The sequence below is a fragment of the Prorops nasuta genome, unplaced genomic scaffold (genome assembly GCF_024137725.1).
Source record: "Prorops nasuta isolate Cenicafe-Biocafe unplaced genomic scaffold, Cenicafe_Pnas_1.2 PNAS00007, whole genome shotgun sequence".
Taxonomy (NCBI): Eukaryota; Metazoa; Arthropoda; class Insecta; order Hymenoptera; family Bethylidae; genus Prorops; species Prorops nasuta.
The window spans coordinates 3,491,500-3,517,999 of NW_027116804.1; positions in this window are offsets into that span (position 1 = coordinate 3,491,500).

Below are 26,500 nucleotides of genomic sequence, written 5' to 3' on the forward strand. Positions count from 1 at the left end.
TGAGAATCATGTGGAAAAAAATTATTTGGCATATTAAGAAAGTCAGCTACAGGAGAATTCCTAAAAACTCGAGCGTCATGAACGGAACCTGCCTAACCTTCATAACAATGAGTAAACATACAAAGTGAATCACACACAACCTGCAGATTTATGGAAGCATAGCCTTTCCTATTTATGTAGGAGGCAGTATCATCCTTTGGTGCTCGTATTTTAATGTGAGTCCCATCGATTGCACCAATAACGTTGGGAAAACCCGTTGCCTTCTTAAAACCATCCGAAACAGTTGATGTATTTTCTTTAGGCCACTTAATGAACTTATATGCTATGCAATGAAGGGCATACGTAACACGTTCTTACAGCTCGGAACGCTGTTGCCTTGCCAATTCCAAATTTCACACTAATGGATCTGTAATTATTTAAAATTATAAATGACATTATAAGTAACCACCAGCCATTTTATACCTATTCTTGATATCTTTACTGTTGCGCTTTAAACAGTATAATACCTATATTGTATTGATCAATCCAGCACAAGCTATAAAATTATTACTCACTTGTAATTTACATATTGCATTAACTATTGAGAAAGTATAATTAAGGATATGGAAAACGTAGAAAACAGGATTACAAATAACACTTGACTGACTACAAGTATTACAATTAATTATTACACGGTAATAATACAAGTTCATTTCAATTTAAAATGCAATTATTTTAACAAGACTCATAATTGAAATTCTGGTTTACATAGAAATAACGTATGTCTCATTATTATTATTCTATTTTGGGTGTAGTCATGAAAGTACAAGTGTAATAAAATATAACTATTAATAAATAATATAAACCCATTACAGGTAATTTATACATATGTATAAAAATAATTCATAAATACCTATAAGAATCAGGAGTTGACATGAACCAGAGAGCAATAAGCAATTGCTTTTTCGCTGAGATTGGTTTTTTACCAAATGTAATGCCTGTTGAATTAAGTGCTGGCCCAATGAGTGACAAATTGACTTCAAATGTTGCTGGATGTACCCTATACATATTAAATAAAATATACTTATATTGTAATCTAATATGGTGTAATGAATTTAGTATTACAAAATTCGTGTAATATAGTATACGAAATACATTTACCTGAAATGATCCTTGAACATGTTATCTGAATAACTCGGAATGACACGCTCGACAAAATCATATATTTTTTGAAATGATATGTCTTCCTTGCGAGTTTTAGTTCCCATTAGTTGAAAAAATAATACTCTTTTATCGGTTAAAGTAATATTCTCGTCCTCACTCTCACTTTCACTTGAAGGATCAGTTAAACACTGTAAATTTATAAGGAAAGTAAGAATAGGAATATTTTTCTTCACTTTCTCTTGAAGGGACATTATTATAACTCCAAATGTTCAATATTGTATTTAAATTTAACGCGGTTAGCTGTCTCCTCTAATTATTTTTTTTACCATTCACAACAGTAATGAGTGCGTAGCGTTCGTTCCAAATTGCAATAGCGCTTAGAAGCGCTCAGTGCGGTGTGAGTGCGCCTTAACGAGTCGGAACGATTTTAAAGCGCTGCGCCACTGTAATGCTTTCTAAGCGCTTAAAGCGTAACCTGGAACGCACCCTCACTACACGCACTGGGTGCATCCAGAAGCACAGCTGTACTGGGATTCTGTCTGTAACTTCCCAGCGATGATTGTCGGTATCGCTAACTACCGATAGTTGTCGGTTGCAGTAACGAAAAGAGCGATTCGGTAACTTCCGTCTATATGGATTCAGTAACTAGTTATCGACAACTTTCGGTAATTGAATCGAGTTACCGAGAGATATCGCTAAGAGCAATTCTGTAACATAAAGTTTTCGATAATTGCCGTTAAAATGGCGGTCGCTACCGAATTCTATCGTTAACTTAACGACGACCGTGATAGGCGTCGGTAGAAGTTTACCGAGAAAGTAAATATAATAAATGTCACAAATATTTCTTAAATTAATGTTTAGAAATCACAAAAAAGTACTTACAATAAATTTTCTTTATAAATTAAGGCTTACAGTAAAAATCGTAGGAAATAAAATTTAATATTTTTCCAATTTTTATATTTAAAAATAACTATATATATATATATGCAGAGGTTTTCTCTAAAATATAGAATTAATTGTATTATTTAACTATAGCACACAGGCACTAACTGTACATTGTCTAACTCAAAAAAATCTTAAAACATTAATTTTTAATACCTATTTTAATTAAAATATACTTACGTTTTAATACTTCTTTTAAATAAAATATGATAATTTTGCTATGGTAAGAATTGCTATAGTCAAAAATGATATAGTCAAGTAACACAAAAATTCCTATTTCGGTTGGTATTAATACACCAATATTACCAGCTTCCCTAGAACCTTAACGAATTTTATCGTTATCGTACAAATATGAGTTGCACCGACTATTGTCGTAAAGCTAAAGTTACAGAATCGCTCATTCGTTAGCGCAAGCGATAACTGTCGGTAGTTAGCGATACCGACAGCTGTCGTTAAGGGGTTTGACCCACTTGAGGCCAAAAACACTCACAATATAATAGTTGATGTGGTATATATTATTTATTACGAGCATTATGAGTTTTTGGTGATATGCTTGCAAGGAAAAGCAAAGGTTTATTAAAGTTATTCGTCGGATAAATTTTATATTAGTACCGTTGAACCTCTAGCGACATCTATCTCGGTCGTTGTTAAGTTATAACGATATTATTTTTTTTCCTTTTAATAAAAAACTCAGTGAAATATCAATTCTCAGCTAAATGATTCGGTTTAGTACAATTTATATTAACTTCAATTGTTCGTAACTCCGTTGCTTAACTAAGATTGAACTGAGAGTTTTCTTAAAAAGGAAAGGTACGTTTATTCGGTAGGATTCGGTAGGTTACCGACAGTACCGACATTACAAGCGACAATCATCGCTGACTCTGAGTTACAGAATCGCACTTAGCGATTTCTGTCGGTAACTGGACTTAATGATACCGAAAGTTGTCGCTAAGAGTTACAGAATCCCACTACTGTTCAGTGAGCGCTTACTGAGCGCTCACAAGTAGCCGATTGGTGAGCGCTAAGCGATATAGGGTGCATCCAGAAGCACAGCTGTTCAGTGAGCGCTTACTGAGCGCTCACAAGTAGCCGATTGGTAGCGCTTAGCGATATACTGGACGTGTGGACATTACGCTTATTGCTCACTCATACATAAAAGGCACATAATATTACAGCTATACTTTTTATATATATAATAGTCAGATTTCAATGAGCTTTTATCTTTTAACCTTACCATTATTTATTCTTGCATTAATATCCTCCGTTTCTGTAATTGCATATAATATTTTATTAATATTGTATTGCTGCTCAAATGCCATGTTTTATTTTCTAAAAAGTTAATCAAAGTTTCTTCACTTTTAAAAGAAAATAGGAAATTTTTTACAACGAAACGGTATCTCAGACTACTTGCAACCATTTCAAATTTATTTTACTGATCTAGGGATGTTAAGTAACTTTTAAATTTCGCGCGAAAACTTCAAAGTGAGCAGAAAGTGAGGCTGAGTGAGCGACTGAAAATTAGGCTCACGAAAATGGCGGGCGCTCACTCTGAGCAGCTTAATGAGCAGTTTCATCCAGTACTTTTGTCTAGGGGATTTGGCGAGCGCTCACCGAGCGCTCACTGAGCGGTTGTGCTTCTGGAATTCTGGATGCACCCACTATGTATAGCCAATAGTACTAGAATGGGGAACTCTGTTACCAACTTTCGCCTGACAACTTACTAAACAATGGGGCACCTATCCTATAGTCGTATACTATCTTATATCTGGATTGTCATCTTAGAAATGTTATTTAAAATGGAGCATATATTTTTCAAGTCATTTTCTTCCAAATCATGAACTATTTTAATACTGTTGTAACTTGTAATAATATCGTATTTCCTTAGTATACTGATGATTTCGGCTCTATGTGTTTCTGTCAAGTTGCAGTAGAGTATTAAATGTTCAACATCCTGTATAGAGGTTGCACTGCAATCTCAATATGGGGAGTTGGGAGCTCCAATTTTGAACAAGTAGTGTTTACAGATAAATTGGTTGACTACAAGCCTATTTAGTAGAACAATTTCTTTCCTAGATAATCTTGATCCTTTCCATATGAGGTTTTTGAACTTGACTTTGTTGTAAATTTTGAAGAACTCTGATTCCGTTTTATTCCTTGGAGTTAAGAAGGTATTAATAAATTTAATAATTAAGTTGTCCTTGATGTGATTAAATATAGAGTTAGTATCCAACATCGATAATTTCATATTAGGGGACACGTTCCTATTTCTAGCCAAGTTGTATACTCTTTCATTGTATTCAATCCCTTTGTGGCTAGAGATCCATATTAGAAATATTTTGATCCTACTTTGTGCCAATTTGAATATTATGCTCATGTATTCCACCACAAAGAAGTTGCTTAATCCCCTAAATTTACCATTGGTCAGTTTTTCAATTACGCTTAGTGAATCGGAGATGATCGCAAAAGACACATCAGTTAGCTCTTCTATGTTAACTGTCTCCAATATGACCTTTCCGACCTTCCAAATGGCTGCCATTTCGGCCGTGAATATGTCTGCTAGGTGATGTAGGTTGATTTTTATTGACTGGTCCGAATTGGAGCTAATAATTGCAGCGCTGCAGGCATTCTCTCTAGGTCCGTTATTGTACTTGGAACCGTCTGTGAAGAAAACATCCCTGAAGCCACCCTGAGCAGCCTCAAATAGACTGAACTGAAGACCGAACATGTGATCCGGGTTTGGGGAGTCTTTAATTGTCCGTCCAATGTTCACCTCTTTGATTAGATTTTCGGCCACTCCAGTAGCCCCAAGCCAATGTTCAGGGAGAATGTTAAATTTGGGGAGGTTCCCTTGCCAGGCTTGAAGATCTTCAAACACCTTAACGTAAAACGGTCTGTATCTATTGGAGGAGTGAGGGTTGCTACTGATAGTATCACTTAGGTCTTTAACAAATGTAATAGTATGGTCATTTAATAGGATCAAACGGTTGAGGAACAATTTTGACAATGAAATCGTATTTTTGGTCTGAATGTCAACTTCTCCTGACAGAAATAAGGTGATTAAATTGGGAGCCGAATTTGATACCCCTAGAATTTGTTTTAATAAGTTAAAACTAAAGAATTGTATCTGTTCGTGATAGACCTATGGGTAGGGTTTAAGCAAACTTGCGTACCCCATTCCAGAACCGGTCTGACATATGATTTCAAAATTTTTATTAGAGAATCAGGGTGGCAACCCCATTTGCTGTGGGTCAACCATGAGATTAAATTGTATAGTTTTTTAAATTTATTGAGATTAGCCTTCAAATGTTGATCACAAACAAGTCTATCATCAAAGATTACCCCTAAGAATTTATGTTGTTTTGTGCTAGCTATGTTACCCACGTTGGTCCTAATGTTATTTATTTTAACTATGCCTCTTTTCCTGGTGAAGTGCATTAATCCAGTTTTAGATTGAGATACTTTTAAGCCTAAGGATTCTAAGAAATCGCATACTTTATTAAAGGAGTTAATTAGGCTTGTCTCAGCTTTAGTCTTATCGATGTTCGAACTCAGGATTACTATATCGTCTGCAAACTGAATAAGGCTACAGTCCTTCTCGAGAAATAAAGGTAGTTCGTGGAGATACAGGTTAAACAGGACCGAGCTAAGTGAAGATCCTTGAGGTAATCCTATTTTTGAGCTACCTTCACCAATGAATTTGTTTTCGATGTAAAATTTTATATCGCGCATTTAACCGACTGATAAATATATTTTTGGACAGAAACTGGGAACTGCGTATTCATAAGAGTGTTGATTAAAATTTTAGGTCTAACTTTGTCAAATGCGGATTCAATATCTAAAAACAGAGCCAACGTATTAGATCTTAGAATAAATGATTTGTATATTTTAGAGGTTAATAATATTAGGTTATCGACACATGAGCTGTTGGATCTAAATCCGAATTGTTGTTTGGGGATAATGTTGTTCAATTCCAGAAAACTGTTTATTCTTTTTTGGAGACATTTCTCAAAGACTCTTTTGATATTATTCTGTAAGGTGATCGGGTGAAACTTATCGGAATTTGTTTTCTTAATTAGAATTGTGTTACAGTTGTTCCATTCGATCGGGGGAGTACCGGTTTTAAGTATAAAATTAAAGATGTTAGTAATAAGAGTTACAATATTTATAGGTAGTAGTTTAATGACAGAGTTATTAATTAAGTCTGGTCCTGGGGAGGAAGAGTCTTGAAGGTTATCAATGGTCTTCCCAATTTCTATAATAGTAAAAGGGGCTGTATTAAATTTATGTAGAAAAACATTTTCACTATGAAGGAATTCTGAAGGGTTAGAGCTTGAGTCGTCTCCATCGTTGTTAGTGAAAGATTCTATCATTTTTTCCATTTTATTTTCATCTATTAATTCATTAAGCGAAATATTATTCAGATATTTTGAATTTTTAAGTTTCCTAACCGTACTCCATATTTCACTTAGTCTCGAATTGGGACTAATTTTGTTCATGAAGTCATTAAAGGAGTCCCTTTTTTTGTACATAAATTCTTGAAAATTCTATTACTACTTCTAAACTCCATATAGTTACCTTCACTTGTATTACATAGGTATATTTTGAAACAAGAGTTCTTGTATAGCCACGCCTCTTGAACTTTTTCGTCCCACCATCCATTTTTCTTATAGTTGAGTTTATTCTTATTATTTATTTGTCCAAAATCTCCTAATATTTTAGCCCCGCTGTTTATTAAAGAGTTTAAAATAAATTCCATCAGTTTAGTGTAAGTTAATTTGTAGTTATGTTCATCTATAGGATATGTACCCTGGTATTTAGAGCACGATTCAACAAAGTCCTTAGTATTCAGTTTTTTAAGAGATAGTTTTGGTTTAGACCGAATTAGAGTATTTATGTCAATATTTTTAATTTTTAACAAAACAGGGAAGTGGTCGCTGTCGAAGTTAGAGCTATCAATCGAAGTTTCAACAACCCACTTGAAACAAGTCTTACCTATAAAAATATCTGGGATACTAAGATAGTTAACCCTATTGTTTAACGTGGAAATATTCTTATTTAAAATTCTTAAGTCAAATAGTTTCAAAACTCTACTAAGGATAGCTCCTCCACTGCTTTTGTTATGGCAACCCCACTCTGGGCTTAGGCAGTTAAGATCACCCATTATAATAAAATTATTACCGTTGTTAGTTATTCTATTCATTTCGTTTATAAGAATTTTCCAGTCCTCTTCACTAGTATTCTTACTTGGGGGATTGTAGATAAGAACGATAAATAAAGAACCGGATCCTCTATTAATTTTTACTATGATAGATTCGCTAAAACAGTCGTGGATTTTTTGGTTGTGGATCCAGAAGGGCAAGAGCCTGTTGGCAATGAGAATAGCAACACCACCTCCTATTCCGTTGGCTCTATCTTTTCTGTAAATTTTGAAACCACTAAAGTAAAAAGGATCGTTATCCTTTAACCAAGTTTCCGTTTTTCCTATTATGTCTATCTCTAGATTGTTTGTCATTTGGGTCAGAGAGTTTTTCTTATATAAAATCGAACGGGCGTTCCATAGGGTAATATTTACATTTATGGGTTTTGGTTAAGACATGGGGATAGGAAACGTCAATGATATAGTTAACAATGTAAACAAACATAGATGTGGATAGTCAATAACTCTAGAAGAATAACGTATAGATGGTAACTAGTTGGCCTTTTGTTTACTAAGTTTGAACTTTTTAATTATAGTTTTATCACTTATGATTCTTTTTTCATTTTTATGAAAGTGATAGGGATATGCCTCTTCTTTACTAAGAGTTCTAAACTTAAGGCTCTTTGGGTTTTTACTTAACTTTTAAACGGAGTTTGATATACTGGGCTTATCTACATTCCCGGACAAACTTTCGTTTTCTGCATTGAGTGAATGACTATCCTGAGAGAAGTCTTGGATGTATTCTTCATTTACATAGGAGTGTGGAGAATCCCATTTGTTCTCTTGAAAGGAATTAAGGTTTTCAGGTATAATGATATTGTGTACTACTTTATCTATATCAATGTTGGCTATATCTACTAATTCTACCGGAGGGGAAATGTTGTCAAGGTTTATATCATACTCCTTAGGGTCAGCTAGGGGGTTGCAATCCGTATCAGCAGGCAAATTTATTGTGTTAAAAATATGGTTTGGAGTGTTGACTACACTTTCTTCAACGCCTTTACTGCCGTTAACGTTATTAGTATTTAGTATTTCAGGTTCGGCTATTTCCTTATAGTTAACTACTCTTCTTTTTTCGACCGCGGGGACGGTTTGTTTACTATAAAATAGTTCAATCCGTTTGTATAAAAGGTTGTTGTGATCTCTGTTGGAGTTTTCAAAATACATATCTACCTCGTATTCGAAGGTAAGGTTATTCTCGAATATAAATTTTTTTGCTTCTTGATTAGAGCAATTTTTATAAGCTTTTATTTTTCTGATTAGTAATAGTAACCTATATAAAGGGCATAGAGTACTCAAACCCAAATGTTCTGCCTTACAGTTACCACAACAGGCTTGATTGGTGCATTCATCTGCCGTATGGTCTCCGCAGCATTGTCTACACCTAGGATGGCCTCTACATTGAAAGGATGTGTGTCCGAATCTTTGGCACGAAAAGCATTTTTTAATTTTTTCTATGAATGGTTTAATTTTTAATTTGACGTTAAAAATGTAAATAAAAGCCGGTAATATGTTCGTATTAAAATAAAGTTTAACTGAGTTAGTCGGTATGGGGACTTTATTAGATGGGTCCCATCTAGTTAATTTCTCGATTTTGATAACCTTAACATTTCTAGAGTTAGAATTTATATTATAGATTAGATCTTTCGAATCAATGTCATTTAAAACGTGTCTAACTAGACCAACTTTTGTGACTGCGAAGTTTGGAATGTACAATATCTACCCCTTGTAGGCTATTTTCTCTTGACAGTCTACGATATTATTGGCTTGCGTGTAGTTATCAAATTTTAATTTGACCGTCATTTGATTTGCTCTGGATATGGCAAAGTTATATTTGCAAAATTCTTTTAGAGATTTACTAATTTTCATCAAATGCAAATTACCTAGGTTTGCGTCAACGTCTGAGAAAATGAGGTTGACCAACAATGGTCCAGTGTGAATTGTAACGAAGTTCCCCGTTACGTATGCGAGATACCGAATAAAAAGTATAAAAGCTACCGAACAGTGGATATTATTAATCCCTACGTTACCGACTCGTGAGATAGGCTCACGAGTGGATTATAGCTAACGTCAAGGATAGACCCCGTTGACAGGCAGAGGCCCGGATTAAAAGACCGGCGCTCCAGTAAACGATGTCTAGGTTGTCCTGAGAAGTAAGGCAGGGCCATGCCAAACAATCCAAGGTAACCTGAGATAAGGAGAAACGGCCTCGGGGAGTCCTAAAGGAATGACAGTGTCTATAAGTCCCCACGAGGAGGGGAAATAGAACATCGAGTCTGGCTTGAACGCTGGTTACGCGCGTCAAGCAGGCTGCGCGAATGTCGTGCGCAGACTGCCATAGCAGGCAGTCGGAACGCGACCATGGGACTGTGCTGATGTGTCCGTGCGTGCTGGTGAGCGCGTGACGCGGCACTCAGACAGCCATGGGTCGGTTCGCGTACGTGAGGCGTGTGCTATAGGCCAGCCTGCACGTACGTCACGACTGGATACCGGCCAAAGCATAGTGGGTTGTGCAGGGGCGTAGTTAGCCCGTTGGAATGTGTCCCGGTGCCCTCCGTAATCCCATAGGCTTGCGCTATGGCTGGACGGGCCGTGAACATTGCCTCCGTGGTGGTCCGCTCCTGGCAAACTCTCTGCTTGGCAAATGATACCGCATGTTCCCGCACTCCTCACCACCGCCTGGGTATGGGTGGTGAGGGATGAATGTATGCCCCTCAGCAGGCAGGTCTGCGAGGCTCGGACTTCCGTAAAGAACCCTCCCCTCTCTCCACGACCTAGCATACTGAGCGACCCTGGCTACCGCTACCGTCCATATGCATGGCCGCAGGGCCGTATGAGATACATAAAGAATGGGATCGAAGGACCCAACTGATAACGTAGGGTTGTTGGCCACCCAACTGACCAACTGGCGCCCTGATACCGATAGAAAAGGACGGGCGAAGGTAATGGGAAAACTCGTAGTGTGAGTGGCCCCTCACACTGACGGGAATACCGTTACAATTTCTTCAATGTAAATGATATTTTAAACTGAAGGATATTGAGATATATTATTATCAATGTGTAACGATTATAAAAATATTTCTCTAATAATAATTAGTTAAGTGTGCGCGTTTAGGATATTATTCTATACATGTTAAAATTTAAAAGAAATAACTCTTCTTAGTCTGATTAATAAACGAGTGAATTTTATTAATTAAAATTATGTTATATTTACAAGAAAAGTTACATAAGTGGAAACCAGTATATTCTTATATTTAAATGAGTTTCTTCTATAATGCCAATAACTTATTGGTTTAAAAAATTAAAAGTAAATTAAAATAAGTATATATATATGTGCATTACAGAATATCACATAATAATCCAGACTTATAATGTTAATTGCACTAAACGCTGTAAGTGATAATAATTTTTCATATTGAAGTTTGACAGTGACAGGTGCACATTATTTTAAAATCCCCGCTGTAATCGCAGTCTTCAATGGTGTCACCTGAGAGAATCTTCTTTAGAGAGTATCCATTGGCGTAGAACTGACCTAAACAAGGACGGACGAATGATTCTTACCGAGCGAGAGAGATAGCCATAAGCAATGGCACATATAGAAATAAGCCTTGGGATGCCTGGCTTGCCCTGCTATGCCGTATAAAGCTCTCTCTCTCTCTCTCTCTCTCTCTCTCTCTCGCACTCACGCATTTAGAGCGAGATAGATGAGCTATTATAGTTATCGCGTTCCATTCCCCTATCTCCGCCTAGCAGAATAGAGTATACAGTGAAGGATCCTAAAACGCGGTTCCTAAATGCATCAAGGGACGCCATTTCTGCCGGTCATTGTACACCAGCATAGTAGGCCTACATACATATAGGTGCAACTGTGTTAGTGACTCGTGGAGTGGGTACTGTAAACAAACACACATAGCGTTTACCATGTATGTACGTGGGTCTTATTTTCAATCGCGAAATTGCCCTTCTAAATTAATTGCATTGCACCTTCTACGACAAGCTTCATAAGATTAAGAAATACTCATAGCAGCATGTACATTATCGAGAGCTTTTAATGTAATTTTTCAATGTGCAATCGTAATTTTATTTGTTCCGAAATAAATAGCAGAATTTACGAGTTAGTGACGCTTGAAGACCTGAAATTATGGCAAAACGCGGGACAATGGTACAGGTGTATTTCTCAATAGAATTTCATGAGACTAGTCATAACTAAAGCCATTCTTCATTTAGATTGTCCTAAAGAGCTCGAATTTTCGATAAAGCTTATAGTTTTCCAGTTATGAGCGATTGAAGATGGACGTGCGCAACAGCTGATCTAAGCGAGAGAGGAAATATGTATTTGTGCGCCGTGCAACTTCAATCGTTCATAGCTGAAAAACTATAATCTTTATCGAAAATGCGAGCTCTTTAGGACAATCTACATGAAGAATGGCTTTAATTATTACTAGTCTCATCAAATTCTGTTGAAAAATACGACTGTACCATTGTCCCGCGTTTCGCCGTATGCCCTATATTTCAAGCATTACGAAATCTCCTTTTCTACAATTTTATTTCAAAATGATAATTGCCTTTTTAGCAATTTCATTATATCGGCAAGATGAAATGTTCTCAACATTATTTTAGCAGTATTTATATATGTATAGCTAAAGATAGGGGAATAGCGTAAATATGAGAGGAAATCTTCGCAGTAAGGTTCGATGCTAGAGTGGGGGAACTCGTTAGCATGAGCCGCGAGAGGGGAGGAAGCCTAGCTTCCTTCCTAAAAATTTTTGCTTTTCGTCCACCTCAGAAACACGGGACAATGGTACGGCTCTATTTCTCAACCGATTTCAATGTTTTTGGGCTTGTTGGAATCGTTAGGTCTGGCACATCGTCATAAAGAAGCCCGATTTTTCAATCTGTTTTGCGTTTAAATATTATTAATGCAAATTTTTAAACACTTTTATTTTTTTTACGTTTTTTGGAAAATACGGCTTTATTTATGACACGGTGCGAGTCCTAACGATTCCAACAAGCTAAAAAACATTGAAATCGGTCGAAAAATAGCGCTGGACAATTTTCTCTCGTTTTTCGTTCCGTAATGTTGGCTACAGAGGGCTTGAGGGATCCCGTTAAGTAGTAAAAGATTTAGGTAAACACAAATTTGACAGATCAGCTCGGGGGTTATATTCAAATCTGTGTCAGATAAGTAAAAATTGATCATTATTTATAATACGCACTAAAACGCGATGCTTTGTGAATAATATCATTTGTTACAGGTACTTTAATTAAATTTGGTTGGTGCGCAAAGTTAATTTTAGGAGTATATGTAAAGAAAAATTGGTTGGCTAGCAGATTAGATACATGTAGAAATCTTGCTAAATTATTTTGTCCTAAACTGGTAAGTCCTACTGCTGTATTGCAGTTGGTGGAAAAAAGGCAATCCTTGCCTAGCTTATAATACTCAAACCATCTTAGGCTCAGTTATTGAATTTACCAGATTGAGGAAAAAGGATGAATCGGTAAGGTTCTGTTTGGTTTGTTTTTATTAAAATTATGAAAAGATGTTTCTTTAAATATTCAATTATTTTAGACAAAACTTACCAACATAATTCACAATATGGGTGGATGTATAACAAAATAGATAGAAGCTTAAATAACAAATCTTATTGCCAATTGTCTTGGCTGAGACAAGCATAGAAAAATCTGAATGCAGTAGGCAGAACTTAATGGAGCTTTTAATAAAACTAGTATGAAGATTGGCTCGTATGCATTATTTTTAAATTGTAAGTAAAACTTGGAAATTGGATGTATGTGGAACCATTTTTGTTAATTTTTAATGGATTGATTTGATTTTTAGGCATTTTGAAATATATATTGTAGAGTAATACAGTTGACAGTGTGTTAAAATTATCTATATGCAATATTAAACAAGTTATGACGTATATACGAATAAAGACAAGTGAAACTGAAGGCCAGTTGGTGATGTTCAACATCTTCAACAAAATAAACATCTGCTCTCTTGTGTTTATATAGCAAGATAATTTATCCTTGATGTCAATTGACTTTGTGCTTGAGAATTCAAGAGCTGCAGTTATTTGGAATGATCCTAAAAAAATACACTGTTAAGTATACATTTTTGTCAGAAGTTGATTGGTACTATTAAAATTGTTTGATATATTGCATACACTTCTTAGTACATCAGATGAATATCTGTCAACAGTAAGGTATATAAGATGTGCTGGCAAAGCAGGTGCTGTTATTGTTACAATGCCTTAAGAAGTAGCTCTCAAAGATGTGAGGAAAGAATTTGATTTCTTTTGTTCGCGCATGTGTTTCCGATAAGTATATTTGATTAATACGTATGTAACATAGTATTACAATATATACAATGATTTATGAGAAATATTCATTTTTATAGATACTACTTTGGATGCATTTATCCTTCATCCAAGGATGTATATAAACATACAAACTTCATTTATATTCCACTTATTCTTCTTTTGCTTTGTCCAAACTGTAGAAATGCAAAGTCATACCAATGCAAGTATTACACACATGGCTAATTACACAGGTAATCTTTAAAACCTGCGTGTAAACTGTTGAATCAAAGTCAGTACAGAATGATCTCTCGTGTCTTCAAATTGGTGTAATTCAAATAGTTTGAAAATCATTTTTGTGCTAATGGAGTATAGCTACAGAAAGGAACAATTTCCGTGCCATAATAAACTGTTAAATAATTGTGATATGATTATTGTAGTTATTTCTATATAAAATAATAGTTATATAACTGTAGAAACTTTCTTCATAATATTTAAAATTTTAAATTAAAGGAATATTTACAGTTACAAGAGTTAAATAAATAGAATGTAACTTATATCATACGTCTCTTAAAACATAGGTGCTGAAGCAATGATTGCTAAGCCTAATTTTCACAGTCGCACTATATTCAGTGAGAATTTGGTCACGATTGAATTAACAAAATTAGCAGCTAAATTCGATAAGCCTATATACGTAGGTATGAGCATTCTTGATATTTCGAAAACATGTTTGTATGATTTTCATTATGATTATATGCTTTCTACGTTCGGTAGCAAATGTAAAGCGTTATATACCGATACGGATAGTCTAATATACAGCATTGAGTGTGATGATATTTACACTATTCTGAGGGAGAATCTTGCTAGATTCGATACAAGCGATTATTCTCCCAACAATCAGTACAATTTACCTCTAGTAAATAAAAAAGTCCCTGGGCTGATGAAAGATGAGAATAATGGGCAGATAATGACAGAGTTTATTGGACTGAGATCAAAAATGTACACATTTAAAGTACAAAATAAAATTATCAAAAAAGTTAAAGGTATTAAGACTTACGTTGTTGCTAGAAACATAACCTTCGAGGACTATAAGGACTGTTTAACAAATTTTACTGTACAAGTCCGCAATCAAAATTTAATTCGCTCAAAATTGCATAATGTTTATTCGATTACGCAACGGAAAGTAGCTCTCAGCTCATACGATGATAAGCGTTATATCGTGCACGGAACTGTATCGACTCTACCATGGGGTCATTAAAGAATAAATTAATTATATTTAAATTGAATAATTTTATTAATAAATATTGTTTTTACAAAATATTATCTTTATTTATCCATGAATTATGTTTATTATCGAATCCTAACCACTTCACAAAGACCTTATCACCCTTCTTACGTAATACCTTCTCTACTAGATATACATTAGGATTACCAGTTTTTAAAAGTTCATATTCGTAGAATCCTCCGTATATATCAGTACCACTAGAGTCTCTAAGTAAATATGTGACAGGATTTGTTTTCTGCACTTTTATAATTTCAAATATTTCAGTTGTCCAATTTGGTGTGTATCCTTTTGCGAATACATTCTTGTATTTACTGATTCGTACAAAATCACCTACTTTGAACTTGGCACGGCCAACAATCTTTATATTATTGTATACTGTAGTCAGGAGCATATTAGCATGATCTGGCGTCACATCAACTGGTCGCATTCCTATAGTACGATGTTTTCTTGCGTTGTAGTCTTCAACTAGTCGCTGCAGTATGCCTCGCCACTTATAATTTCCATTCAACGTAAATCGTTTCCACATTGCAGTCTTCAGCGTGCGATTCAAGCGCTCAACTATCGTAGCTTTCAATACGCTGTATGTTGAGTAATGATTTATTCTACGTTTTTTTATAAGCGATTTGAAATCACTATTATAAAACTCCTTGCCATCATCTGTCTGCAAATTTTTGGGACATCTCCCACTTTTCAGAATCTTCGTAAATGCGTCTGTCACTTCCTTGCCACTTTTGGTTTTTAGTGCTACTGCCCATCCAAATTTCGACAATGCATCAATAACTGTGAGAATATAGTGGTAACCTCCGTCAGTATAATTCTTCATATTAACCAGATCTGCTTGCCAGAGGTCATCGAAGCCTCGTATTATAACTCTTCTACGTTGAAAATTCCGTCTTGCAGGTACATGCAGTTCTTCGACCAATTTTTTCTTTTCTTCACTATCCATAACTCTTCAGGTATGTGTTGGGTTTACAAGGGTACAACGAGCACTGATGGTAGTAAAAGTTTCTTTTTCCTAATAAAACTCTTTGTCGAATTATTTCAAGAAGAATTCTCCTTAGCATGATTCTCCCCATGAAAAATAGCACTTTTTTTTTTAATTCCGCATTATCTTCATTATATGTTTCTTTGATTCAGCATCCTCTTTAGTCTGATTCTCCATGAAAATTGATGCATATTTCTTTAAATCTGCATTATCTTCAGCATGTTTCTGCATGAAATTACTCAATTTCACTCGAAAATCATTCAGCCTTAACTCGGTTTCATCCAGTCTTAACGCAATACTTCTTAAAATATCACTGTTTTCTTGCATTTCATTTTTAAGGTTCTCACGTACAGCATTCATATTATCCAGCAGAACACGCATATTCACAGCACATTTCTCATCAGTAGCATCAAATCCTAAATTTGAAATAATATTCCCCTTAGCATTAAATGGATTCATACGTTTATCAAATTTTAATGTTTCATCTTCAGTTTTGCGGAAATATTTTCTCACATTACTGGCAGTGGAAATACCTTCAAATTTATTTATCGACATTGTGAAGTAACACAATCAACTGGGAAATTATGGAAAGTTTAATCTCTTTTATAGGATAATACGTTCTTCATGAAGCTCCTCAATTATTGATTGTATCTCATTATGATGATTCGTATGTCCTGCAGCAGATGATGCTATCAAAAGTCTCAAACGTTCAACTAATTCGTTCGGATCATTCCAATGTACATAGTTCACTGGTTTATCATTAACACACATATAACCGCTACCTTTTACAAGATTCTTTGGAGGAAATAATGGGCTAATTATTTTCTTCCATTTATGACCCTTATTCCCACGAAGCTTTCCCTCGCTACTGTAATCTGCTCTGTGTACATTAGTTTGAGAAAGAATATTCTTATATGTTTTTAAATCATCTTCAGTATAATCATGTGGCTCTTTCATGAAGATCAATTCAAATAGACCAATAGTACCCTGATAATACTCATCATCAATAATAATAAAATCTTTACTATTTACTTTAAAAGAACATTTTCCAAGTCTCATTTTGTTAAGTCTAGCATCTCGTTCAATTCCAAAATTATCATCAATTAAATCATTATTTTTACGCAGAAACATCTCTATATATTTACGTCCAATTGGTGCATATTCTGACAAAGAACTATTTAAATTTAAGGATCTTTGCAATAGTGATGATGGAGTTTCTGCTTGCATTGGTGATGGTATTGCTAAATCATTAACATCCTTTTCCACTTTCACTCCCTCTTCCTCCTTCTCCTCATCCCCACCCTCTTCCAGAGAAAGGTATAATGTTTCATTAGGTCGTGAATTTCCTTGCTCATCATCATCATCATCAGATGAAGGGGTTGGAATTTTAATTCTAGAGTTGTCTGCGAAATATTTACGTTGTGGAGTCGATGAGAAATAAGTTCTTTTACGTTCCGATGGAATAATCAAAGAATTATCGCTTACAGTAGACTTCTGTAGCGGTTCCTGTTTATACTCATATTTCGGGGACACGAAGGTCATCTCATTATGTTCAGTGAGCTTCTTCAATGGCTCAACAATTGGTTTAAAAGTTTCATTTAAATTGGTTTCCATAATTTCTCTTCCTGATTTGAGTGCACGATATTTTTCACGAATTACTTTACTTTTCGCGGCAATCTTCTTTAGCAGCATCTTTTCTTCCATTTTCCTGCTTTCCATGTTTTCCACGTTCAATCCACGTTCAATCCACGTTCAATCCAGATTTAGTCCACGTTTATACTAGGTTTATTCCATACTCATTTGATGTGTGTTTGTTTTGATGGACACTTAGCTCTAAACTGAACAATCTTAAGCAAACGGTATACTATTTAATCTTAGCATACTCATCGAAACCTTTCCGATATCTACCATTTTGAATTGTACTATCCTTGTCGATCACTAGAAATCCATAATCATGGTGCCAGCACTTTGAACACAATTCATTGAATTTTTCAAATGACATATCCGTGTTTACATGATCGTTATAAATATGTTTTAAATTAGTACCATCTTGCTTAAATATTATGAGAAGATTTGCATTATCACGAATCATGTGTTTAGGAATTTTAGCATAAGTCTGGCAGAGGTAGAAGCAGTCAATATTTGAATGTCTACCCATGGAGAAGTAGTCTCTGATATTATCCTGCTTATCGTTAGCAAAATCATCAAATATGAAAATAGAATTGGGTAACGCCTCAGTTACCTTTACAACGTCACTATTGTTTGAAAATTTAAAATATCCAATACCTTTTAGTCCTTTTAATAACCGTTCAAGGTATTGATACTTGGGTTGTTGAAGCGACTTTGAGCATACATAAATATTTTCAAATCTCACACCGTTAGGACTTTCTACGAGACTAAGCAGTACGTTTGTTTTATCGCAATTCGAAGGTCCGCAAATTATACTACGAATTTTAGATGGAAGTAGGGATCCATGACGTTTACTCCTTCCTCCACAACCCCCACCGACAATAAAGAGATCGGCGTTGGAGACACGAATGTGCAGTGGTTGCTTTACGAAATCCATAACTGTAAAACTCTATGATCATGCAAGCTATTTATAGGCTTGAAGCAGATTATCTCATCAGTTCTCATTATGTCGTTGTTAATGTTAGATGTGCTACGTTTGGAGGATTTAACTATTGAGCAGCTTGAATACATTCCAAAAATTTTACTATTGAAGCACTTTCTAAACAGTAGTCGACTTGTTTGGTGTAAATTGCCTGAGCACATTCGTGCAGATCCTGAAGTGCAACAATATCGTGCCTGTACGGAACATTATAATTTACCTAATCAAGATCATTTTGATGGAATACCGCCTTCAATAAAAAATTGCTGGATGTGCCAACGAACCCGTTAGGAAAGCATGACATGATGAGATATGGTTGTGGATCTTTTTTCAATAAGCTGCTAAATAAACTACCCTTCGAGCTGCATGTACCTGGCTACAATTATTGCGGTCCAGGTACTCGCCTTCATGAACGGTTAGCACGTGGTGATCGAGGAATAAACCCTCTGGATGATGCTTGCCGTGAGTATGATATCGCATATTCAGTATATAAGGACCTGCCCTCGCGTCATCATGCTGATAAAGTACTTGCACGTCGTGCACGACAACGTATCATAGCTAGTGACTCATCCGTAGGTGAACGAGCGACAGCGACTGCTGTCCGGGCATCAATGAATGCAAAACGGAAACTCGGCTTAGGACTGCGAGTGTCTAGAAAAAGTACGAAGAAAAGAAAAATTCGTGTACCGAAAAAACGAGGTGGTTTATTGAGGAAAAAGTCACTTACTAAAACAAAACGGGGGGGGGGGGGTTTATTACCATTGCTTCCGCTGCTGAGTGCGGTGAACGCATTAGCTGGCGGTGCAGCAGGTATAGCAAAGGCTGTAAACGACACCAAAGCAGCCAAAAAACAATTGGAAGAAATGCATCGACACAATCACTTAATGGAAGCGAGACGGGGACAAGGTTTATACCTCGCACCATACAGTCGAAAAGGAGAGGGAGTGAAAAGGAAAAGGAAAAGAAAATAAATAGACTTCCTAAATCTGGACCTACTAGTAATATGCAATTATCAAACGTCTGCCGTAAAATACCGCATTTTCGGGGAGTCTTTATGCGTACATCTCTACCTCAAAATGCGCAACGCAATGAGTGCGCAATTGTGAATCTTGATGACGAACAAGGTACTGGAACACATTGGGTCGCTTACGTTAAACGTAATAAGCACGTTAAATATTTCGATTCCTTCGGAAATTTAAAACCACCAATTGAACTTGTGGAATATTTTGGACCTTCTGCTATAATCTACTACAACCACGACCAATATCAATCGTATGATTCAAGCATATGCGGTCAGTTATGTGTCAAGTTTCTACGTGAACAATGTCTTTAATAGTTACACTCTCTGGCCGTGACTCGGTATTGGGGTCAGATTTTTTCCCCCCGATCAATCTTCGAGATGGACATTATGAACTCGGTCTCGTAGACTTTCAGAGATTCAATTCAATCTCTAATGTTGATGAGACAAACAATATATTTTACGTTGATGATCAGGAGCTAACTATACCTACAGGTTGTTATGAGCTCAATGCTATAAATGACTTTTTACGTGCTCAGATGTTCGAAGGTGATGAAGAAGAAGTAATTGTTCTACGTGCTAATAATAATACATTAAAAAGTGAAATAAAGTGTAAATATCAGATTGATTTTACACAACCTAACAATATAGGCTCTTTGTTGGGTTTTTCATCAGATCGTGTTATTCAACCGAACACACTAGCTGAATCAGACGAGCCCGTAAACTTTATAAGAGTAAATATTCTACGAATTGAATGCAACATTACAGCTGGTGCGTACACAAACGGTAGACCTCGACATGTTATACATGAATTTTTTCCGAGTGTTCCGCCAGGTTATAAAATCGCAGAAACACCGAAGAACGTCATTTACTTGCCAGTCATTGCGAAAGTAATTGACCGTCTCACCTTGCGTATTCTCGATCAGGAAGATCGTATAGTAAATTTCGGAGGTGAAGAAATCACAATTCGTTTACATATTAGAAAATGTTGATTTACAAGAATGCTTATAAATCACCGATACTCGATGAGCCTATCAGTCCAACTGCTGCAACAGGACAGAATACATTGAGTGAAGGTAACGCTGGAGGACAAAATACATTGAGCGAACGTAACGTTGGAGCATCATTAACAAGAAGAAATATCACCTTTCTACAATCACTGGGTTTCAACGTTAGAAATAAAAATGGATCCATTAGATGTAACCGCTCAACCGGTGTTCGACAATCGCATCACTAAAATGGAAATGCATGCATACAATCCTTATGCAAATGCCTCATTGGGAAATAGTGATGAAATTCGAATTCCTATACAACAGCAAGATTTAATTCTTCTACCCTGTGAAAGTTATCTCTACAATTGAGGGAAAGATAATCGTTGGAACCCGTGCTCCAGATGCAACAGCCCAAGATGTCGTAGGACTTTACTGTACTCCATGGCATTCTTGTTTGATGAAATTCGTTATGAATTGAATGGTATTGAGATTGATTGCTGTAAGAATGTGGGTATTACTAGCTCCATGAAGAATCTCATCTCCTTAACTGCTGAGGAAAGTGCAAGTCTACGTCATTCAGGATGGTTTCTAACAGATCACAGGTCTACGAATCATTTCAACTTTTGTGTACCATTGCAAATGCTGTTGGGTTTTTGTGAAGACTACAGAAGAGTTATAATAAATGCACTTCATGAACTCGTTCTTATTCGAGCACGTGATGATATAAATTCACTACATTCTTCGAGAAAAATCATCAACTCCAAAATTGATTTGCAAAAATTGCAGTGGAGGATTCCTCATGTATCACTGGATGATTATACAAAACTTAAATTTCTACGTTTGATTGAGCAAAACAAAAGTCTAACCATGGCTTTTCGTTCCTGGGAACTCTACGAATATCCACTTCTACCTGAAACACAGAGGCATACATGGGCCGTAAAAGCTGCAACACAATTGGAGAAACCTCGATATGTTATACTAGCATTTAAACAAAATAAGAAGAGTACGCAGCATATGGAGGTGCTTAGATTCAATGACAGTTCTGTTCGTGATGTTAAAGTCTATCTGAATTCAGAATTTTATCCGTATGACCGAATTGATAGTGATAGCGAAAAAAACCGTTATTCTGTACTATATGATATGTATGTTAAATTTATCCATTCATATTATACAGGAGAAAAACAGTCGAAACCAATGCTTAATTATAAAAACTTCGTGGAATACGGTCCTCTCTTCGTCATCGATTGTTCGCATCAAAATGAATCTATAAAGTCAGGCACTGTTGATGTTAAAATTGAGATTGATTGTACTAGAAATATTCCAAGTAATACTACTGCGTTTTGTTTAATTATACATGATAAAATCGTTGAATATAACCCGCTTACTAGTATTGTAAGAAATGTAAGTTAATAGACTAGATTTATATGTATCTTACTAATGTAGTGAGGGATAAAGAAAAAATAAATAAATAAGATATAATAAACATTTATTGATGTCATTCCTTAAAAACATTCCTTACAAACATTTCCAAAATTTATCTTATGATTATCATTGGGTAACTTTAAATTCTAAATTATTGTATCGTCCTCCAACATATAAGATTTTTAATGTATTCGCTGATGCAGCATTTTGAAGTTCTTTGATTAGTTCAGGCGACTCCAGTAATTTCATCATCCTTGAGGGTAGGAAGAACCATTCGTCGGTAGCCAGCTTCGCTATTAATTTCTCTCCATATTTGGTCTTAATTTTCACTAATTCAGTGATTTGATACTCCTTATTCTCCTCAAAAGTATTCAGCTTTACGAAAGTCTTAGGTTCGTAAGTTACACTTGCAAGTGCATTGATCTTGGTTAAATCCATTTTTCTGTGAAAAAACATAGAAATTGAGAAAAGAAAAATATTGAAATAGAATAGCAAGAAAAGAGAATAATAATAAAAGAATAATTCTTACCACCCAAAAGAGTTTCTGTGGTTAGCTAGGAATATATTCGGAATATAGCTTTGCACTGGATCTTTCACCTCCTTGAAGCTTCTAATGAAAACTGACTGACTGAAATTTCCCGATTGCTAACAACGAGGGTTTTAAAAATGGTGGAAGGGATGAGATGCATTCATGAAAAGGGATGAGATGCATTCTTATTGGAAGTTAATATTTGGGTGGTTGGGTATTCTTGCCCGCCTAGGAAATTTGCGTCAAACAAGTCGTAACACGTTACAAGCGGTTTCTCTTGAATTCTTTTAATTGCATAATCATGTTGTAGACTTTTCTAAAGTGAATTGGGGAAAATTTGCGTCAAACAGGTCATGACACGTTACCAGTGGTTTCTCCAGAATTCTTTTAATTGCATAAACGTGTTGCAGACTTTTCTTAAGTGAAACGGTAAAATTTACGAGCACATTCCTCTCGATAGCTAGGCATATAAAACATTGAGAGAATATGAAAAAATCGAGGATTTAAAAGGTCATAAATCAAGTAACAAATCATGACATGATCTCAGGCGTCAGGTACTCGAGCACATCCGTTCTAGAAGATATCAGTACACTCAGCAATCAGTTCTCCAATCGCTAGAATGGTGCCAATACAGCTTCTTAATGTCTAGGTAAAAGTTATGTTTTGCTTTACCCTTCAAAAAAAATGAAGTGCACTGACAACTCTTTCCCTTTCTAATACCTAGCCTGCTTGTTAGATGGATCGTATGATATGCTTACCTGAAAAGCTAAAAATGGCTAAAAGATAAGTCAGGGAAGGCTATAAAAATTCTTAAAACTGTTTATTTATTCAATAACTAAAGTTTTACTATCAGTTACTCATCCAGTCTCCATGTCTCATCCTCCTCCTCCTCCTCCTCCTCCTTTTTTTTCATCCACATCCTCCTCTTGAAGGCTAGCTTCTCTATAGTCGTATCCCGTGGTACCGCGAATGTATAATTTTAGTCAAACATCTTTTTATCACTTTAACTAATTCGCTCGTAGAAAGGTAAATGATTTCTTGATTGAAAGTCTAGAGAGAGGGTCCATAGAAGGAGAGAATAGTGGGAGGGTCTAGGATTGGTTCTGAATGGTCAAATAGTACCCTCTAAGGACATACTATAAGTGAGGAGCTGTAAGGCCTAATAAATTGGTGAACCTGACCTGGGTATAGTAACAGCTAGGACTTAATAAGTTGCCCTATCAAAATATTAATATTCCTGAAATTGATGTTAAATTATTATTCTCCCCAATAGGGGAGACTATTAAAACTATATCCTTTCATTTAAAGGATATTTTGGTAATTCGCTGCATAGATTTAGTTAAAACCATGCAAAGTTATAATTCCATGCTCGATGGAAAGTTAATTCCTTGCACGATATGAGCAACTTATCACAATAGCTATCTACAATTTAACTAACGAGAAAAGGGGGGATTGCGGTAGCCACCTAGCGGCAATTACTGGTACTATCAATTAAATTGAACTAGTTCACCCGTGTGTGTAATTACGTAATATTAAAATACCATTAGCGCGAAAGAAGATTAAGGAAGGCAGTCACCTAGCGGTGACTACTGGAACTAGCAATTAACTCAACCTAGTTTATCTGTGTAGCAGAGTCGGAAATAGTTAGGCTACGTAAGGTAACTAACCATCGACTTCGAGGTGAAAAAACCTTCCCTCAACTAGGGCCCCGTAGGATAACTTAGGTCCCCGTAGGATAACTAACCAACGGTACCATAGGGTGAAAAATACCCCCTCCCTAACCAAACCCGGTCCCACTATAAGACCCTCCAACTGTGACATAGGGTGAAAAATACCCCCTACCTAACCAAACTCGGTCCCACTATAAGACCTTCCAACTGTGACATAGGGTGAAAAATACCCCCACCCTCCCTAACCAAACTCGATCCCACTATAAGACCTTTTCCTTCCTCATCCCCACCACTACCATACTAAGAGAGTCTTATCCCCACCCATCCCCCTTGCACACCACAAAACAGCTTCCCCCACTCCCTGTCATCGGAACCGCATAGCTCCTCTACTAACAAAGACCCCGATTATAAAGCCTCCTCCTACTCACAACAACAAATTTCGCGGGGAAAATCAGATGCTAATTCTAGCGAACAAAGAGATTGGTCTCGCTATCAATTAAGGGAAAGAAACAAAATCCCAAAAACTCTTAAGGGTCTAGAATCACAATCCTATCAAAATAAAACAATCGATAGTGAATTAGAAACGACTATCGAACCAAGCTCGGAAAGGTCAATCGCCCAAGATTCTGACAGCACCGGAGAAACGCGTCCGAATACCACGAGTAATTCACAATTAAATAACAGCGAAATTACGATGGACCGAGATACTATCTTGCGAAACGATTTAATCGACCCCTAACAACCTCAGAAGTCAAGTGAATCGCCAATCATTAACACAAGAAACGAGGCCGGACTACCTTCCAATACTCCCCTACGCAGAATCACCAAATCAAACGAATTAATTAGACCTAATGAGACTACTATTGCCCCTTCTACCAATGCCCTGTTCACGCCAGGGACAGAAAATGATACTGATAATTTTGCAGATTCATCTACCGAGACGATCAAAGAAACGATTACTCATAAAGAGGATGACTATTCTCTTAATGTCCAGAACTATATAATTCTCGGACTAATCCATTTGCATATCTCCAAGACTCTCCTAGCTACTTCCACGAAGAGTCAGCTGACGCGTCATCGATCTCTAGCTGTGCTTCGTATAACTCGGAGAATGACGCAAGAAAAGAATTAGGTGATCCGGAACTCAACAATTTAAAGAAAAACATAATCATATCAAGAGATAACTTAACCATGAGAAAGGACCATATAATATATTTAATTAGAACCAACGGGTCACTATTAAATTCGATAGGAAATCCAAAAATAAAGCAAACAAACTATCCCATCGGCACAGTCACTGTACAAGGGAAAGGTATTTTTAAAGTCATATATGTTTCTATACTTGACATCTCTACAAATGTCCCTAACGAAACTGACCTACGTATTGCTTTCTCCGCTTTAAAAACTGAAATGGGTAAAAATAATCTTTTCTCTGCCAGAATATCGAACTATCAAGAAAGATTTGGTATCACTACTTGGAACAGAATGATAACTTTACTAAAAAATGCCATGCAAGATAGCGACATAATAATCACTGTTTGCTAAGAATTAATCACTATACCGTCACTCGAAGATAGAGACGAAATTATGAAAGAAAATCACTCGTCACCCTTGGGAGGACACAAGGGAATGGTTAAAACCTATGCCAGGATAAGGAAAAATTATTATTGGAATAATATGAAGGCCGACATCGAAGACTTCGTCAGAACCTGTGAGGTTTGTCAACGAAAAAAATTGCTCCGAATAAAAACAAAACAACCAATGATACTCACAGATACTCCCATGGAACCTTTCGATAAAATTGCCATGGACATAGTAGGACCCTTCGAAATTTCTGAAAAAGGAAATCGATATATACTAACTATGCAAGACCCATTAACCAAATACAGCCTCGCAATCCCTCTATCCAGAGCCACTGCTTACGATATAGCCAACGCACTATTGGAACATTTAATCCTCAAGTTTGGCTGCCCAAAGATTATCCTAACCGATCAAGGTACAAATTTTGTAGGGAAAATCATGAAAAGCATGACAAAATCTTTGCAAATTGAACAAATCAGGACCACGGCCTTTCACCCTCAATCCAACGGATGTCTCGAAAGAAGTCACCAAGTATTGGTTGACTACCTCAAGAGCTACACCAACAGGAAAGACTGGGACAAGTGGATAACCACTGCCGTATTCAATTACAATACCAGTAAGCACGAAGCCACTAGATATACTCCCATTGAGTTAGCCTTTGGTAAACCTGCACGAATCCCTTCCAAATTTCCTTCCTTGGATAATGCAATTACAGTGGACGAGTATACGCAAAATCGAAAAAACCGTTATCTTGAAACGCTAAACGACGCTCGTACGCGCCTCGAGAGGTCTAAATTAAAATCGAAAGAAAGGTATGACAAAAACGTAAACC